This window comes from Ranitomeya imitator, chromosome 5, assembly GCF_032444005.1.
Source record: "Ranitomeya imitator isolate aRanImi1 chromosome 5, aRanImi1.pri, whole genome shotgun sequence".
Lineage (NCBI taxonomy): Eukaryota > Metazoa > Chordata > Amphibia > Anura > Dendrobatidae > Ranitomeya > Ranitomeya imitator.
This window is the reverse complement of record NC_091286.1, coordinates 15,298,088-15,314,243: the sequence shown is the minus strand read 5'-3', so window position 1 is coordinate 15,314,243 and position 16,156 is coordinate 15,298,088. Positions and strand designations below refer to the sequence as shown.

The window sequence follows — 16,156 nt, the reverse complement described above, 5'->3', positions numbered from 1 at the left end:
TACCTGTCCAGCGACGCACACCCTCCCGTCCCGCTGTCTCCCAGGCGCATCTGCTTCCGGGGCTGCTCATTAACTGCCGGCAGTATTCACTGCACTCAGCGGTCTTCGACTTTTTCCGGCATTGTTCATGCGGGTTCACCCATCCCTATTTGGCACCATTGCCCTTAATCTGAATTACATTGGTCAGACGTTGGGGATCTCCTTCCACAAGCTTCTCACAATAGTTGGTCCAAATTTGGGCTCATTCCTCCTGTCCTGACAAAATTGGTGTAACTGATCCCGGTTTTTAAGTCGCCTTGCTCGCACCGGCCTTGTCAGTTTTGCCCACAAATTTTCCATAGGATTGAGATCAGGGCTTTGTGATGGCCACTCCAAAACATTGACTTTGTTATCCTGAAGCCACGTTGTTGCCATTTTGGCAGTATGCTTGGGGTCATTGCTCATTTGGAAGACCCATTTCCGCCTAAGCTTTAACTTCCTGGCTTAGATGTTGCTTCAGTATTGCCACATAATCTTCTTTTCTCATGATGCCATCTATTTTGTGAACTGAACCACCACTCTTGAGCCTGACTATGCACTCCTCCGATTGACCAGCAAGTGATGTTCATCAGTTCTATTCACCCAATTGAATTATAGGCTCATAGCCCGGGAGAGACATGTTTTGTCAATTTAACTGTAGGCCAATAGCTCAAGAGAGGTATGTATAGTAGAACAGGGACCCATCAGAGAGAGGTCACCTTGTCGCGGTTGATTTGCACACATGGATTGGCCAATTTATGCGCTAACAACCTTCATTTTTGTAATTTCATCTTACCGAATAATAACACAATTTAGATTCAATGTTTTCAATGTTTGCATATATCTTGGCTCATATAGAGTGCTGCTGTGTTTTCTTTTTCTATCTATCTATCTATCTATCTATCTATCTATCTATCTATCTGTCTATCTATTATCATTGGCTCAGTGGTTCAAATCCCACCAAGGACAACATCTGCAAGGAGTTTGTATGTTCTTCCCGTGTTTGCGTGGGTTACCTCCGGCTTCTCCAGTTTCCTCCCACATTCCATAGACTGATAGAGACAGTGATGATAATGTGTGCAAACTGTAAAGCGCTGTGGAATATGTTAGCGCTCTATAAAAATAAAGATTATTATTATCTATCTATTTATCTATTATTACCTTTGATTGCTTTTTAAAGTGACCCTGTCAGCAGGATTGTGCACAGCAACTACAGACAGTGTCAGGTCGGCGCCATTTGACTGATTGATGAGTTAATCGGTTCAATATCGAATTTGTATGATTTTGCTATGCCCAGCAAATTTGAGCAATTGTACAGTTTTTTTGAGTGAATTGCCCGAAATGGCTGCCACCATTCTATACACTGCAAAATAGTGTATCAACCATAATACCTTCCCCTTACTACATTTGCAGCTATCACATCACATGGTAAAGCAAAACCAATCACATGGGACTGTCATACACTGTGCAAAACCTGAAGCAGGGAACGCAGCAGCTATTTTAGGGTGAATCTGGATAGTGAAAGGAAGTCACGGCTCAGCAATAGAGATAGGGAATGAAAGCAATCAAATACTGAATAAACATTACAGTTAGTGTGTGAAAGCATTACTAGTGTTCAGAGGTAAAGGAAGGAAAATAATGCACAATAAATCGCTTGCAGATGTGAACTTGAGTTTTATTCTGGAAAGGCATCATTCATTTTATCATGTTTGCTTCATTTTACCACCTCTTAGCTTAGGACCGGTTATGGCCTTGCCACCTAAACATTATGGTTGAATTTCTTAACTGTAGAATTTGATCTGTTCTTTATTAATTGCAAATTCACTTTGAATTTATGTAAAATACTGAAAAAACATTTTGATTTAATATATTTATTGTTATCAATTTTCTTCAAAAACTTCTGTAATCAGATAAGTTCGGTATACCAAGCTCCTACCAGGTCTGTACCGGTGAGTGTGCATAAATTAATCTTACAACCTCCCTCCCGCCAGTTGTGTAACCCAGGGTTGCATAAATTAATTTCATTATTTATAGAGTTTTTCATAAAGCAATAATTAAGCGGTTTGGGTATTCACAATCCTAATTATTTCTGGTTTCACTGATTTAACCAAGTTTCCTTTAAGAAGTTGATCTCCTTGCTCAGCATGGGCTCACATCTCCTGCTTGTCAGGTATTTTCGACATTCTTGTATTTATTTATTGATTTGTAAAGAAGAGCGTTTAGCATCTCTTTATTGTTATTGATTCTGGATATGCTGGACTTCAATATATTTAGCATGATATCGACTGTTTATTTTGTCATCTAGTCTTAAGGGCGCCAACATTTTTTTTTTTAGTTTTTTTCTTTTCGAGGGATTGATTGTTTGTGACACTAGTCACTTCTCACGGCCAAGCCATGAGCCAGGATAGTCAAGGAGCCCAAGGTCGGAAGCTAGGAGGGCACGTTATAAACAGAAGGAAGAGACAAAAAGTGTAGTCAGGTAACATTTCATGGTCAGCATACCGAGAGGATAATGGATCTGAGCAGAAGGGGTTAAACAGGCGGATGGTCATAACGAGGTCCAAACTCAGGCAATGAAAGATTAACATACAGAACACAAAGCACAGAGGAAAAAATCACACAGTAGCTAAAGGTACATCTGACAGAGGTCTGAGAGTAACAGCTCAGTTAAGTAGCCTGGCAATCATCTGGGACAATGAGCACCTGGAGACAGCTGACACCTCCCAGTCTCAGATTGGATGGCCGAGCTGTCAAACAACACACTGACAGCTCAGAACGTCCTTGTTCCAGATTGTATGGCTGAGCTGTCAATGACTACATCCAAGACGCACTGAGGGGTGAAACCGTGATACTGTTTTTAAAATTGAGAATGTGAGTCTTTGGGCTCAGTCGAAAATGAAGAATGGTCTCTGTTTTTCCACTTACTTATTAGGTTGCTTGTTGTTGTGGCTTTATGGTTTTTTAAAAAGAAATTGTCATCAGGTTTCCCTGTATTAGACTTGTGCCACACTGTTGTGAATTCTGCTTTTGGGTTCCCTCCAGTGGTTGTAGGTGGTAATGCAGTTGTCCCTGAGTGGCAGTCATGGTCAGGTGTATCTGCTGATTGCAGTTCTGACTGGGGTATTTAGGTGTGCAGGATTCATTAGCCCTTGCCAGTTGTCCATGGTTCAGGGAGGTTTTGGATCTTTGTCTGGTTCCTCCTGCCTTGCTGCCAATTCAGAAAAGATAAGTGTTTGGTTTTTTTTCCCTGTGGCACACATGCTGTGTGCTTAATCATTTTGTGCTATTCATTTGTTTTCTCTTGTCCAGCTTAGATTGTGTCAGTGTTTTCTCAGTCTTGTTGGATTCTCAGGAGTTGCAGATATACGCTCCACATCTTTAGTTAGATGGTGGAAGTTTTTGTATCATCTGCTGTGGATATTTTTTGGAAGGGTTTTAATACTGACCTCTTAGTATTCTGTCCTATCCTTTCCTATCTAGCTAGAAGTGGCCTCTTTTGCTAAATCCTGTTTCCTGCCTGCGTGTGTCTTTCCTCTACTACTCACAGTCAATATTTGTGGGGGGCTGCCTATCCTTTGGGGTTCTGCTCTGAGGCAAGGTAGAATTCCTACTTCCATCTATAGGGGTATTTAGTCCTCCGGCTGTGTCGAGGTGTCTAGGATTTGTTAGGCACACCCCACGGCTACTTCTAGTTGCGGTGTTAAGTTCAGGATTTGCGGTCAGTACAGTTTCCACCAACTCCAGAGAAAGTTCCATGCGGCTCCAAGGCCACCAGATCATAACACCACCCCTTTGATAACTATCTAAACAGCTTTCTAAAAATGTCATTATATCACCACTGAAGCCTAGAAAAATGACTTTCCATTTACACATTGGTGTTGGATGGAGTTGACATCGGGACTCTGTGCGGCTGCCATTGGTCTCCCGTTTATGTCTGTATGGACCTTATTCACTGGGCACAGTTATGGGTCTTCCCCAAACTGTTCCCAGAAAGATGAAGCTACCATTGTCCACAATGCCTTTTGCTGAAGATTCAGATTTCCCATTCATTCGAGCTGAGCAACCGAGGCCACCCCTTGATAACAATCCCATAGCATTATCCTCCTCCACCATCTGTACAGGGGGCACAATGCAGTCAGGGGGGAACGTCCTTCTGGTGTCACCAAACTCAGACTCCTCCATCAGACACAGATAGAGAAGTGCGTTCCGTGCACAGACCACGTCTCCTCCAGAGTCCAGTGGTGGTGGCTTTACACCACTCCATCTGATGCTCAGCATTGTGCCTTGTGATGTATGGCTGTATGAACACTTGCTCTCTAACGTTACAGGGTCTCCACTTAGTGGCCGAGTTGATGCGGTTCCTTCCGTTTCTCAATAATATCACTCACAGGTGATGGGTGAAGAATCAGGACAAAGAATTGTCATGGATGGACTTGTTACACTGAAGGCTCCTATCATAGGGCCATGCTGGTATCAGTGAGCCCTGCACCACCGGGCCATTCTGTCACATGTTAGTAATGGCAGACAGCATGGCGAGGGGTGGATGTTGTACATGGTCGCAATGTATTTGGATTTTATACACCTAAACTGATTAAGGTGTGTGCCCCAAATTACTGCACAGAACTATGAGTAGTTAGTAGAAGACCAGAAGATGGGGGACAATCTGTCTTCATGTACGTGACCATTCGAAGGGGAATCATTAATAATCAATAATTATGTTGACTTGTTCTTGATGGAAGTTGGCTGGACGATCAATGAATATACACTTTATCATTACCTATTTGGTCTATCATTTCCTTCTCACAATCCCTAACATTTTGGAAACAACTCTTAACTACAAACCTTCTGGTTTGATCATTTTTGGAGGGATTCCTTAATTCCTTCTTAAAGAATTTTGCTTCTAATCTAATAAATTATTGCTGAGGAGCAGGTTGGTAATATGTGGTGGTTCAGATGTGTCAATTCTCACCTTTTCTCTTGGCTTCACATATCCTGACGCATGATGTAACAACAATATTTCATTGGGAGATGTTTAACCCCATTACCCTCAAGGCTGTTTGCACCTTTATGACCAGGCCAAATTTTCAAATTTTGCCATTTTGACCAGTGTCTATTTATGGAGTAATAACTCTGGAACGCTTCAACAGATCCCACTGATTCTAAGAATGTTTTTTCGTGACATATTGTACTTCATGATAGTGGTAAAATTTCTTCGATATGACTTGCATTTATTCATGAACAATCGGAAATTGGGCAAAAATGTGGAAAATTTTGCAATTTTCAAACTTTTAATTTGTATGCCCTTAAATAAGAGATATGTCACACAAAATAAGTAATAAATAACATTTCCCAAATGTCTACTTTACATCAGCACAGGTTTTGAAACAATGTTTTCTGTTAAGAAGTTATGAGGGTTAAAATTTGACCAGCGATTTCTCATTTTTCCAACAAAATTTACAAAGCCATTTTTTTAGAGACCGCATCACATTTGAAGTGATTTTGAGGGATCTATATGACAGAAAATACCCAAAAGCGACAACATTCTAAAAACTGCCTCACTCAAGGTGCTCTACACTAAGCACTTACTTTGGGGTTTCCATCGTAATCTACAAGTGACATAACCCCCAAGGGATCCATTCACTATAATGTGGCAGCAGAGTTACTTTGGACTCCGTCTGGCCTCCGCTCAGCTTTTTCCTTCACAAAATTGTGGCGGACTGCGCTTTTATTTATGCCTAAAAAGATGGTCACAGTTGATTCACAGGTCGGACAGCATCCATATTGCCTCCATCTGCCTCATTAGGCTAGGTTCCCATTGCGTTAATGGGACCGCGCTAACGGACAGCGTTGCACGGCGAAATTAACGCCGTGCAACGCATCCGTTAGCGCACCCATTAACAGCAATGGGGACGCGCATCACTAGCGCGTGCCATTTTCAGCACGCGCTAGCAATGTGCTGGTGTTTTGTGGCGCGCCGCGAACGCTGCTTGCAGTGTCTGAGGCGCACCCGTGGTCCGTTCCCCGCTCTCGCAGATCGGAGATCTGCGAGAGTGGGGATGTTTAACGCGACCCCTTTGCAACACATTGTGTTAGCGCAATCCACTAGCGCTAGGCGCTAAACGGATTGCACTAACGCAATCTGAACCTAGCCTTATAGGGAATCTTCCATCGGAGGTTCAATCTGAATCACGTATTTCAGAGATTTACACGGAATGCCCGATGTAAGTGCTCAGAGCAGAGCGCAGGATAAATCTGCACCGAGCCTTTCTGTGATCTTTGGAAGGCAGAATGAAAAGATCAACAGCAGGTGACTAATTGGTTTTATTTACTTTTTACACCGTTACTCATGTGGTATAAGTGATAAGGTGACTTTATTCCTCGGGTTAGTGAGATGACAGCGATACCAGATTTATATCGAGTTTTTATTATTGGCTGCTGCCTGTCACACACTTTTTTGCATCACCATATTTTGAGAAGTATAATTTTTCATATTTTGTCCAACAGAGTCATGTTATGGCTTATATTTTGTGGACCGGGTTGACTTTTTTCTTGGTACCATTTTCGGTCACATGACATTTTTTGTATCGCTTTCTATTCTGATTTTTTTCCGTGAGACAAAATGAGCAAAAACCAGCAATTCAGGAAGTATTTTCTTTTTTTTTTTATGTCGTCCCACATGTCGTAAAATTTAATAACGTATCTTTATTCGTATGATTACAACAATACCACATTTATATCGGGTCACAGAGTGTGACTTATTATGCTCAAAGTTCTTTCTAGACCCCAAAAGGGCAGAATAAATGTTGAGTTTAAATTAAAAAAAATGATGCTTGCCTTTCCCTGTTCTTCACCTGTCCCTCAGCACAGCTCCCTGCCCTTTCTTCTGGTCCTCTTCTAGGTGCCTCTGATCCTCTTTCACCTTCAGAATGATCTTTAATGACTTAGGAGCTCAGTAGAGCTCTCAACGACATGATGTTGATTGAAGTTTTGTCAGTGGAGTGGAATCTCTGCTTAAGTTTTAGGAATTTCTGAGTCGAGGCCCTGATTCATTTAGACTGATATTGCACAGGCCAGTCTTAAGGAGTGGAGCCACTGGAGTAGGACAGGCCTAATTTATTATTATTATTATTATTTATTATTGCACCATTTGATAATTTAGGTGTATCTTATAACAGATTTGTGCCTTCGGCATAAATGTATTCCAATCAAGTACAGGAGTAGATCATGAAGTAAGTTACAGCACTAAAGTAGCATAACTTATCATGCATTTGACAGTGGGCTTAGCCATGCCCGATCTCACTCATGTTCCATCAATATTGGTGTAACTAGCGTGAAAATGCTAAAAGTTGCAATATTTTTGCCCAACTTCTAGTCTTACTTATTAAGTTGTTTTATTCCAAAATTCTGCTGTGTTCCCCGTAATGAATTGATCCCTTGAAGTTAACATGACTGCTGATGCATGTAGCCTGATCCGTAGGCAGGATGTATCAGACCGTGGCTGCATCATTTTAGGGACACAGGTGTCATGTCGGACGCTATTCACACTAGGGCGCACGACAGACAGCGGTAATTCCACATTTGTCCACTATACGCTCAGTGGCGGCGGCTAGATTTTATCCAGGTTATCCAGGGTTAATCTGGCTGGTAATCTGGTTGGAGGCTGGGTCACGCCCATGGCCTTTAAATAGTCATTCTGGACTTTGGGTGTCGCCGATTATAGCTTGTGTCTTGTGCCTGGTGATCTCGGTCTGGAGTGGTGGTCTAGGAGTTGAAGTATCGTATCTGGTGGTGTATTATCCTTTGTCATAGTTCTCCTTCCTATATTTGTGTTTATTTTTGCCCTGTGCACATTATAGTGTTTTCCTGTGTGTCTGCGGCGTGGTGCGTTTTTAGTTTTCCCTGTCTGTACTTTCTGTGTAGGTTGGTGTGTGGTCTTATCACTGGGTGGCGGGTGGAGGTTTCAGCATAGGGCTGAAACAGAAGTCAGGGTCAGGCCTGGCAGCCCAGACAAGCACACTATCAGTGTAAATTCTGGGAGAGGGACAGCCAGGGTTTTCCCTAGTCTGAGGGAAATCGCAGGGGCCCGGGTAATCAGCTTTAGTCTACCCAATACCCCCGTGACAACAGGTTTAATTCTGAAACATTCCAGAATCATAGTTTAATAGCCTCTGGGCACTGACCCACTTGGCACACATGCTTGATAAAGACCTTTTTAGGTCGAAACGTCGCATTGTGGCAGAATAAAGATATTGGCTTTGTTTTATCACCTGAACTGGATGCTGTTTCTTTTGCTTTGAAGACTGTTCATTTCCAATTGGGTCGTTAGACTGGAGCGTGCATCCCACTATTGATGTGCTGTCGGCTGCCTTCCTTTTTTATCATTGGACACTTGGCACACCAGTCAGACAGGTGGGTCCCCAGTGGCTTCTTCCCGCCCCTTGCCTTAGATTGATGGGTACAACTACAGGGAGAAACCTGTCAGTCACATGCAGCCGGTGGGGAGAAGACGCTAAGGACCCGCCTTGCCTGACTAGTCTCCCATGCAGCTCAATCCCCGTGACCAAAATGACAGGTTGTGCCCTATAGAAACCATTGACTTCATTAATCAGATTAGCATCTCATCATGAAGAATTTGCTCTTATTGCATTCTGGTCTCCATGATCATCAGCCTATGTATCAATATCCCAAATAACTCAATATCTCTAATGTCAGCAAGAAAAAGCTGAGTACACCAAGGTCGAGATCATCTTCATCACAGCTCCATTATCCCTTGTTTTAATTGACAATTATTTTCTGTTGGAATCAGCAGGTTGCAGGGACCACCATGGGCTGCTGTATCGCACCTACCGATGTTAGAAGCTATTTTCAGGATCATTATGGGAACTTTTTTGAGACAAATTTTTTTCCTGCTCTTGTTATATCAATCATGTTTTTCTTACTTTGTAGGGGTCTACTGTCACTTTTAAGGAGCTTTTATAAATACCACAATACGTTGTTTTAATGTATTTGCCATAAATCAATGATACATGTGAAAATGAGACACTTTTTATGTATATATATTAGTAGAGAAATCTGCTTTTTTGTTCTCCAGGATGGATTGTTACTTCTCAAAATTCTTAGTTCACGTGTAAAATGCGTCTTCAGCGAATAAGAAATTTCCCATTGCTGAGATAGGAGATGACAGTTGGAGCTCATAGAGTTCAATGGAGAACTGTATGTCACTCCAGAGGCTTGTATGTCTTCTCAGCACCGCTCTAGTCACTTCATTCGCCGCTATGCTTATCCTTGCGTCATGCCGCCACACTGAGCCCTCATGCAGCACGTAGCCCCTTAACAATTTAAGTATAAAGGGATATTTAAGAATTTAAGTATCTTCTAGTTTCAATAGACCCTCAGGTTGGTTCCTACATTCCAGTACCCCTTGCTGCCGCCAGTCACACGTCTGCTATTGAACAGATGCATGCCGAGATTGCCAAGCTTTCTGCACAAGAGAGATAGCGTATGTATAGAGAGAATGTGTACATGTCCTATGAAAGCGAGGGACATTATGTTCGTCAATGCCCCGAGCATCTTGGGATAGTTGGAGAGATGACCCTGGATAGGAAGGTTAGTTCTTCAAAATATTTAGCCCAACTCACCTTTATCTGAAGAGAAAGATCTCTGTCCACAGCAGCCCATTTAGACTCTGACTGTGCTGCCAACTTCATCCATCTGGATCTGGTCCTTCGGTTTCAACTTCCTATGCAACAGCTAAATTGTTCTCTGGTTATTGCCTCCATTGAGGGACAACCCCTGACAGAGCCTATTCATCATGTCATGCTTCCAGTCACCCTGCAGTTTGGAACCAATCACTTTGAAAGACTTCTATTTTATGTGATATCTAGGTCTGTAAATTCTGCTTTTCGAAGGTCTCCCATGACTTAGTCTACAAGAACCGGTTGCTGACTGGTCCACCGGTAAGGTGCTTCAATGGGGACCATTGTGCTCTACCAACTGCCATGCCAATGTCTTGCCAAAGTCCCCGCCTTCCATGCCTTTGGACCTGCCTTCCTTGTCTGAGACCCGTGTCTTATCTCGATCCTTTGACGCATCTGATTCTGAGGAGGAAGCCCAGCACATCTTTAACCTGCCAAGGTTGAAGCAGTTCCGGTTCTTGAAAAAGACATTCCTTTGCTTCAACTAGGAGGAGGAGAAATGTGTTCTGGAGGCAGGAATCCAAGCAGGCTAAAGAAAGTTTGGGACTTTGTAACCACCTGTCCAAAGTGTGCTAGAAATAAGGCATCCAGGAACAAGCCTGCTGAAAATGTCTGCACCTCTGTCACTCTTCACAGGCGGTCTAGCCTAAAAAGTTGAGGATGTAAGGGGGGTTACTGTCACCCTGGCAACTCTCCATCTTCTTAGTGCCACCCTACTCACTGCGTTTGCTGCTCTGCTCTCCCCTGTGTCAGGCAGCTGCACTGAGTCCTCATACAGCACTTCCAAACTTCATATTCCTGCTTTCTCTGGTAATAGGGAGGCATTGCCAGATCTTTCAGGAATTTAACACTGCAATATCTGCAGGGTTTATCTTCTCCAGCCTGTTCCTTACCAGCAGGGACTATATTAAGCAGCTACGCCCTCCTCACCTTGCCTTAGCTTAGGTTCTAGCTGCATTTGTTTCTAGCTTTCTGACATTATGTACCTCTATTTAGTCTCCTCTGTTATCAACTCGGCTTGTCTACTCATCTATTCTGATCTTTCCACTTCTGACCCCGGCTTGTATAGTGAACCTATGATGCCTTCCCTGACCTCCTACTGTCTGACTTTGCCTCTGTCTCACCCTTCTGTACCTCACATATCTGCTCTGATCCATGACTCATCTGCTTCCCCAACGAGTGACACCTGGCGCCTACCGATGGCCAAGCCTATCCTCACCACCAGGCCACCAGAGACTGTACCGATGGCCAAGCCTATCGTCACCACCAGGCCACCAGAGACTGTAGTGAAAACCAGATAGTTGCTTAGTCACATCTCTCTAGGGTAATACTGGCCCATGGTGCATCAGGTCCACACCCAATTCCGTCACGTTGTAATTGTTGTGCTAAGAGAACTTGTAGCAGAATGTTTATGCATGCTACCAGCGCCTCCTCCATTCTCCATATAATCTTAAGAGCACCACTTGCCAACTCCTATCTCAGAAATAAGAAAAACGTCAGTTTTCACTGAATGCGGATTTCTCCCATGAATTGATATCTTTTTTTTGGATCAATTTGAAAGATGAAAGACACAAATTTCTCTGATAAGAAAAATCATAAAGCTATTTATTTTCATGTTTGTTCGCTAATGCAAGGGCTGAAGCACAGTAGATACTTTTTTAGGAAAATGAAAAAAAAATCCCAGTGAAGTTCCACAACCGGATGCTCCATCGTCTGAGATTAGGAGTCAGGACATGAATCTCATTTTCTCTGTGCCCACTGGATCTTTGTAAAGTTCTTCTCCATTACTTTATTACCAGATACAGATAATCTCGAAAGTGATTTTATGGTCGGAAGAAAATCATTAGCAAATTGCCTTAAACTACCTCTTAAAAGCTCCTTATTCTTCGGGTTGTAAATATTCGGAATGTTTTGAACAGAACGTTAAAATCGCAGCATATCATCTTCAGCCGTAATATTATCTGTCTAGAGCACATTTCTTATTCTCTCCACAACAAAGCCCGCTCTGAAGTATTGATGTTACACGGCGCTTACCTCAGAACATTTTAAGCCCTAAATAAGAAGAAAAAAAATACATTCATCTCCCCGAAAACCATGTCTGCCGTCTTTATTATTACCCAAATATTAAAAGTTAATCAGAAAATATGACGTAAAAAGCCCTGATGGGGAATTTAATGATAATGTCTGTACAGCTGTTGGATACGATGGTGCAATATAAGGGAATAAAATAAATAATGTGTGATTACTGTCGGAGCTTTGGTAGACTGAATCATGAGACACTGTGATGAATTTCTTTTGTTTTCTGATTTGGCTATTACTTGACTGTTCTGCTGGACTAACTCCTGGATGCCCATTCTTGTTTGACCTTGGTCTATTTCTGCCAATGAACTCTGCCTGGGTCTTTGGGTTTTGTTCCAGCTAACTTCAAGGGGTTGTCCAGGATTATTATAAATTTTTTTCTATGGGCCAAAAAATGCAACTAACTGCCCGTTTCATTCAGCACTGGCTCAGAGTGGTCAGCGACCTCTCCTACCGGCGATTCAGCTGCTCCAGGTCAACAGAGCAGCTCTTCTTCTTCCAAGCTGATCTGTCGATGGGGCAGAGCAGAAAAGAGGCCGCGATCTTCTCAACGAGACATCAGCAAAACCCGTTAAATCACCAGAAGGAGCAGTCTGTGACCCCTTTGTGCTAGCAGAAATCGGTGCCGCGTGCAACCGGCAGGTAGTTAGCAACTATCTGCCTTATGATTCTTAAGCACACAGTGAAAAACCAAATAACAGTCCCGGTACCTGTTAGTGATCCTCTGGTTTGACTTTTGCTACTTAGTTGTTTTCTCAGCTTTCTCCACCAGTCTGACTACTTTGAAGACATAATCTGGAAACCCTTGCACACAATTCTTGATACCTCTAGAAGTGTTAAAGGGTGAAAACCAAGGAATACTTTGATTCCGTCCAACGTTAACTGTGGAAGTCCAATGTATGAGGAAGTCCGGGGAAAGCATCAATAATGACGCTGATCTATAGAAAAAACTGGTTGATATCTACGACATATTATTATTAATAAAGTCTCAAAATTTGTTGAGAAAAGGTTTGTGAAAGTGTCTCCTGTGATACAGACTGTTCAACATGTGACACATTTTGGAATGTGACAGTTAATCATGTTTCAAGGGTCTCAATTACTGAAGGAGCAATGTTCATGTTGCCATCCTAATTACAGTGATAGCCAAAAGTATTGACACCCCTGCAATTCTGTCAGATAATACTCAGTTTCTTCCTGAAAATGATTGCAAACACAAATTCTTTGGTGTTATTATCTTCATTTAATTTGTCTTAAATGAAAAAACACAAAGAATTGTCCTAAAGCCAAATTGGATATAATTCCACACCAAACATAAAAAAGGGGTGGACAAAAGTATTAGCACTGTTCGAAAAATCATGTGATGCTTCTCTAATTAGTGTAATTAACAGCACCTGTAACTTACCTGTGGCACCTAACAGGTGTTGGCAATAACTAAATCACACTTGCAGCCAGTTGACATGGATTAAAGTTGACTCAACCTCTGTCCTGTGTCCTTGTGTGACCACATTGAGCATGGAGAAAAGAAAGAAGACCAAAGAACTGACTCAGGACTTGAGAAACCAAATTGTGAGGAGGCATGAGCAATCTCAAGGCTACAAGTCCATCTCCAGAGACCTGAATGTTCCTGTGTCTACCGTGCGCAGTGTCATCAAGAAGTGTAAAGCCCATGGCACTGTGGCTAACCTCCCTAGATGTGGACGGAAAAGAAAAATTGACAAGAGATTTCAACGCAAGATTGTGCGGATGTTGGATAAAGAACCTCGACTAACATCCAAACAAGTTCAAGCTGCCCTGCAGTCCGAGGGTACAACAGTGTCAACCCGTACTATCCGTCGGTGTCTGAATGAAAAGGGACTGTATGGTAGGAGACCCAGGAAGACCCCACTTCTTACCCTGAGACATAAAAAAGCCTGGCTGGAGTTTGCCAAAACTTACCTGAAAAAGCCTAAAACGTTTTGGAAGAATGTTCTCTTGTCAGATGAGACAAAAGTAGAGCTTTTTGGGCAAAGGCATCAACATAGAGTTTACAGGAGAAAAAAAGAGGCATTCAAAGAAAAGAACACGGTCCCTACAGTCAAACATGGCGGAGGTTCCCTGATGTTTTGGGGTTGCTTTGCTGCCTCTGGCACTGGACTGCTTGACCGTGTGCATGGCATTATGAAGTCTGAAGACTACCAACAAATTTTGCAGCATAATGTAGGGCCCAGTGTGAAAAAGCTGGGTCTCCCTCAGAGGTCATGGGTCTTCCAGCAGGACAATGACCCAAAGCACACTTCAAAAAGCACTAGAAAATGGTTTGAGAGAAAGCACTGGAGACTTCTAAGGTGGCCAGCAATGAGTCCAGACCTGAATCCCATAGAACACCTGTGGAGAGATCTAAAAATGGCAGTTTGGAGAAGGCACTCTTCAAATATCAGGGAACTGGAGCAGTTTGCCAAAGAAGAATGGCCTAAAATTCCAGCAGAGCATTGGAAGAAACTCATTGATGGTTACCAGAAGCGGTTGGTCGCAGTTATTTTGGCTAAAGGTTGTGCAACCAAGTATTAGGCTGAGGGTGCCAATACTTTTGTCTGGCCCATTTTTGGAGTTTTGTGTGAAATGATCAATGTTTTGCTTTTTGTTTCATTCTCTTTTGTGTTTTTTCATTGAAGACAAATTAAATGAAGATAATAATACCAAAGAATTTGTGTTTGCAATCATTTTCAGGAAGAAACTGAGTATTATCTGACAGAATTGCAGGGGTGTCAATTCTTTTGGCCATGACTATATGGGTCTGTGTATAAACCTAGGCCTAGCTGGAATTGGACCTGTCGGCCACAGTCGACACCTTGTGTTTACGGTGGTGTACAATGCCTTATATCCATTTCTGTCCCTAGCAGACGATTAAATATTCAAGCTAAAACATAAAACAAGAGAGCCAACAAACACAACCTTACATCTGCTCAGGGTGAGTCTTTGGTAGCTATTAATTATTCATTTTCTTCCCGCAGTGAAAGTGAATATTTCAGCACCTCGGCTCCTGCGGACAGCGTCTCCCCATCATGAAAAGTTTGACTTTCTCCACCTTAAGACACAATGTTTTCGAGCCTTGCTCACTGCTTGTAGATGAAGAGAAGGAGTCGGGAGTTATGTTTTTTTTAAGCAGAACTCTCCGGAGGGCGCTCAGCTTGGGATGACCTTGGATCACCCGCGAGACTCAGACGAAAGCGGCTTGTAATGAATAAAAATATTGTTAATTCAAAGCAGCATCGTGCTTGTGTCTCTTTATTGTTCTGAAAATCACATTACAGCAGGAAAACTGCCGTGTCAAGTATCAAAATTCAGGCAGATGAAAGCATTTAACCTCCATTGTTTACTACGGGAAGAAGGGAAGCAGCGGTTTGATAGGAATGAGCGAGCCCTTAGCAAAACATAATGTAAGTGCTCGGTGAATGTCTCCAGTGACCGGACTTTTCTGCTGTTCTTTCTATTTTTGTTTTTGTTGTTTTTCCTTTTTCTTTTCTTACTTGTTAGGCTATGTGCACACGTTGCATTTTTTTAGCGTTTTTTTTGCTGCAGAAACGCTTAAAAAACTCTTACCAAACACATCTCATTATTTTTCATGGAATTCCGCATTGTTGTGCCCATGCTGCATTTTTTCCGCAGAAAAAATGCATCGCAGGAAAAAAAACATGTTCATTAATTTTGGGGAATTTCGGCGATTTTGCCGCTATATAATTGTATTGGGACGCATGGGAAAAAAAACGCGAGAAAAATGCAAAAAAAAAAACCCCTGAAAAAAAGCGCTAGAAAAACACGAGTGGATTTCCTGTGAACAGAGTCCAGTTTTGATGAGGAAAATTCGGCTTACATTCTGCGATGTGGGCATATAGTCTTAGGGTGTTGTCGAAGCCATAATACTTGGGGGTAAAAATTGTTTTATCCACAGAATAATGTAGCAACAGATAGCATTGACTCATGCTACATGATGATGGCACAGATAGTACTGCCTTCCCATTTCTCCGCATAAATATTTGTATAAACCTACACATCATTTTTTGGGGGGTTCTCCCCTATAATAACCAGTAAAGGCTAAGCAACTAGTCGTGAGCTGATATTAATAGCCTGGGAACCTTTATGGCTATTGGCCCTTTCCCAAAAATATAACATCAGTAGATAGCCATAGCCAAGTACAGTAACATACATACCCAAGGTAACCTTAGTTCACAGCCTCAAGATGTTCCAGCAGCTGAAAACTCCAGTAACCTTAAAATGTCCCTCAAAGTTTCCCATTATGTTTCTGGGCCATGCAGCTGCTGTGAAAACCAGTGGCTGCAAACTTTGGTAACCTGAAGGTTACCTAAGTGGTTGATCGAGTGCCAGAC

General features: G+C 42.4%; 1 long non-coding RNA gene across 1 annotated transcript in view; it reads left to right on the top strand.

Moving 5' to 3' along the window:
* The window catches only part of LOC138680509 (uncharacterized), a 30,997-nt gene extending 15,983 nt beyond the window's left edge, over nt 1-15,014 (top strand). Inside the window, exon 3 of the long non-coding RNA XR_011321626.1 lies at nt 14,783-15,014. This is a non-coding gene — a long non-coding RNA (uncharacterized lncRNA). The remainder of the gene's footprint in view (nt 1-14,782) is intronic.
* Nucleotides 15,015-16,156: the final 1,142 nt, after the last annotated feature.